Source organism: Mandrillus leucophaeus, unplaced genomic scaffold, assembly GCF_000951045.1.
Source record: "Mandrillus leucophaeus isolate KB7577 unplaced genomic scaffold, Mleu.le_1.0 Scaffold22, whole genome shotgun sequence".
NCBI lineage: Eukaryota > Metazoa > Chordata > Mammalia > Primates > Cercopithecidae > Mandrillus > Mandrillus leucophaeus.
The window spans coordinates 667,548-671,066 of NW_012102254.1; the positions used below are offsets into that span (position 1 = coordinate 667,548).

The 3,519-nt window shown below is 48.8% G+C and overlaps 1 protein-coding gene across 1 annotated transcript in view; it reads right to left on the minus strand.

Annotated features, from left to right (window-relative positions):
* Nucleotides 1-3,281, minus strand: part of DAG1 (dystroglycan 1 (dystrophin-associated glycoprotein 1)) — a 91,359-nt gene extending 88,078 nt beyond the window's left edge. The window contains exon 1 of the mRNA XM_011980900.1: nt 3,197-3,281. The gene's annotated coding sequence lies outside the window, so the exon portion shown is untranslated. The remainder of the gene's footprint in view (nt 1-3,196) is intronic.
* Between the last annotated feature and the right edge of the window lie 238 nt (nt 3,282-3,519).

Sequence of the window (3,519 nt, forward strand, 5' to 3'; positions counted from 1 at the left end):
AAAGTAGCTGGCTGGGCAAGGTGGCTCACGCCTGTAATCCCAGCACTTTGGAAGGCCGAGGCAGGCGGATCACCTGAGGTCAGGAGTTTGAGACCAGCTTGACCAATATGGAGAAACCCTGTCTCTACTAAAAATACAAAATTAGCCAGGCGTGGTGATGCATATCTGTAATCCCAGCTACTCGGGAGGCTGAGGCAGGAGAATTGCTTGAACCTGGGAGGCGAAGGTTGTGGTGAACCAATATCGCACCATTGCACGCCAATCTGGGCAACAAGAGCAAAACTCCATCCTAAAAAAAAAAAAAGCCAGACGTGGTGGCTCACGCCTTTAATACTGGCACTTTGGGAGGCCGAGGCAGGCGGATCACAAGGTCAGGAGATTGAGACCATCCTGGTTAACACGGTGAAACCCCATCTCTACTAAAAATACAAAAAAATTAGTCGGGCGTGGTGGCAGGCGCCTATAGTCCCAGCTACTTGGGAGGTTGAGCCAGGAAAATGGCATGAACCCAGGAAGCGGAGCTTACAGTGAGCTGAGATCGCGCCACTGCACTCCATCCAGCCTGGGCGACAGAGCACGCTTGTAATCCCAGCACTTTCGGAGGCTGAGGAAGGCAGATCACTTGAGCTCAGAAGTTCAACCCCATCTCTACAAAAAATACAAAAATTAGGGTGGGGAGCAGTGGCTCATGCCTGTAATCCTAGCATTTTGGGAGGCCGAGGAGAGTGGATCACCTGAGGTCAAGAGGTTGAAACCAGCCTGGCCAACATGGCGAAACCCCCTCTCTACTAAAAATACAAAAATTAGCCAGGCGTGGTGGTACATGCCTGTAATCCCAGCTACTTGGGAGGCTGAGGCAGGCGAATCACTTGAACCCAGGGGGCAGAGGTTGCAGTGAGCCGAGATCACACCACTGTACTCCAGCCTGGGCGACAGAGCAAGACTCCGTATCAAAAAAAAAAAAAAAGAAAGAAAGAAAGAAAAGAAATCAAGTACGCTCTCATCTGCCTCCACAAGCATGAACACACATTGACTCTCATGGGTTAAGATGCCCGCTATGCCCAAGAGGAAATGCAATACCCCAGGTTCAAGTAGGAGATAAAGTTGGGTTTTCTTTCATTTTTATTTCTTGAGACCGAGTTTCGCTCTTGTCATTCAGGCTTTCGGCTCACTGCAACCTCCGCCTGCCGGGTTCAAGCGATTCTCCTGTCTCAGCCTCCCAAGTAGCTGCAATTACAGGAGCCCACCACCATGCCTGGCTAATTTTTGTATTTTTTAGTAGAGATGGGGTTTCAACATGTTGGCCAGGCTGGTCCTGAACGCCTTACCTCAGGTAATCCACCTGCCTCGGACTCCCAAAGTGCTGGGATTACAGGCATGAGCCACCACGCCCGGCCTGGAGATACAGTTTTTTGTTTTTTTGTTTTTTTTTTTTTGAGACAAGGAGTCTCGCTCTGTCACCCAGGCCGGAGTGCAGAGGCGCAATCTCAGCTCGCTGCAAGTTCCACCTCCCGGGTTCACACCATTCTCAGCCTCAGCCTCCCGAGTAGCTGGGACTACAGGCGCCCACCACCACACCCGGTTAATTTTTTTATTTTTAGTAGGGACGGGGTTTCACTGTGTTAGCCAATATGGTCTCCATCTCCTGACCTTGTGATCCGCCCACCTCAGCCTCCCAAAGTGCTGGGATTACAGGCGCGAGCCACCGCACCCAGCGATAAAGTTTTTAATGATCAAATGCCAGGCCTCCTTTCCCATGAATCGACTGCAGTCTAAGTGGTCCCTCCAAATCCCACCATCCTCAACAGTAACCAGACACAAGCAACTCTGTGGGCCACTATACCAGGTAGTCAAGAAGGAATTTAAATCCTTGGTTATGCTTGGTCTTCTGGCCCAGGCATTCCAGAACGTAGCTCCTCCCCTATCACGGCAGGACATCCCCTCTGTACTATCTTTTCAGTCTCTCCTTTCTGATGGCCCCTTTTCCCTTCCCATCTCTCCTCTGTTGGCTAACTTAACTGCCAGAGGTCCTGGCCCCCTCCCTCTCCCTGACACTCCACCAGCAGTATCTTTCTAAACACAAGTCTGGGTCACACCACTCTACTAATTAAAAGGCTCCCTAGACTCCTGCACCCCGCATACAAAGTTGGAACTCCTGTAAACAAGGCAGGCCCAGAGCTCCCACCTGCCAAGCTGGAGGACTCCCAAGCACTATTTTAGGTGCTCATGTACATGTGGTTCCCTGTGTCCAGGCCTTGATGTCCCCCACTAATTTCTGCTGGCCCTGAAAGCCACAGCTCAGGAATTCCCTCTCCACTCAGGCTACTATGCGAGCACGCTTAGGGGGCAGACACTATTAATCATGGGTTCCCCGGTCCCCACTGCCCCCTAAACTGAATTCCTTAAGGGCAGAAGCAGACTCTTTTACATGGGTTCCTACGATCTACCACAGAATTTGGCAGGTAGTGAATCAAAATACTTGTTAAAATGAATAAATGCTTTTGCCAAATCAATTTTTAAGAACAGTGACGATTTGCATTGTGCTTCTTTTACCAAAGGCACACATCAACACAAGTTTTTATATCCCATAGGATCTTTACATGATGGATCCAACTCCCTACTGAACCTGATTTCTCCAAAATACAGCTCCTCAGCCTCTTTGAAGCACACAGGCCATGAGCTCTTCTTCCTTAGTTCACAGCCAAAAAAAAACGCACAGAAGTTCAACTAAACTTCTCCATACTCAAACCATGGATTTTTATGCCTCCAAAATGTAGTAAGGTGAAATTCTTTTTTAGAACAGGAACATTCCAAAATGTCTCTGAACACTAAGCATAGAACCTGGTAAAATTACAATACCCGATCTAGACCAGACTTTCCAAAACACCTGAAAGCACATCCAACTCTTTATCTGGAATTATGTCCTATAAACACCACCCTCCCTTCACGAAGTCTGGCTTCTATGCCAGGAGTCACTTCTACTCGCTTATTTAGGGAAGCAGCAGGATGGAATCTTAAGTTAGAACACTGCGCTACGAAGGTGCTGTCCCAGGCTCTTGCCCCAATCAGTCAAAACTTCATCGTCACCATTAAAACTAATTCTGAAGTAACTCGATTTACAAAAATAATAACTTTTCAAGTTATAGAGATTAAAGGATGCATTTTAAGTTACCAGATGAGTCTGTAGGAAATTAACTTGGAATTTATGGCAAAAAGATTCCAAGTCGAGATGACATTTGCTATGGAGACACTATCCAAATACACTCCCAGGAGAACCTGGTCTGCCAAATACAAAATGAAAAGGTAGTAAGTAAGTAAGCTTCCAAAGGAGCTCAAGTAAGGGTGAGGGAACCCACTAAGGCTCTGAGCAGCTCTGACCGAGCAGTGGTGGCAGCGGTGCCCTTCCCTGCCTCTGGCGGGGCTCGACGCCCACAGTCGGAATCCGGCCCAAATGGGCCACAACCCCTATTGGAAGCCCGGGAGGCGGCCCGCAGGCAGCTCACGACCGCGGCCAAAGCG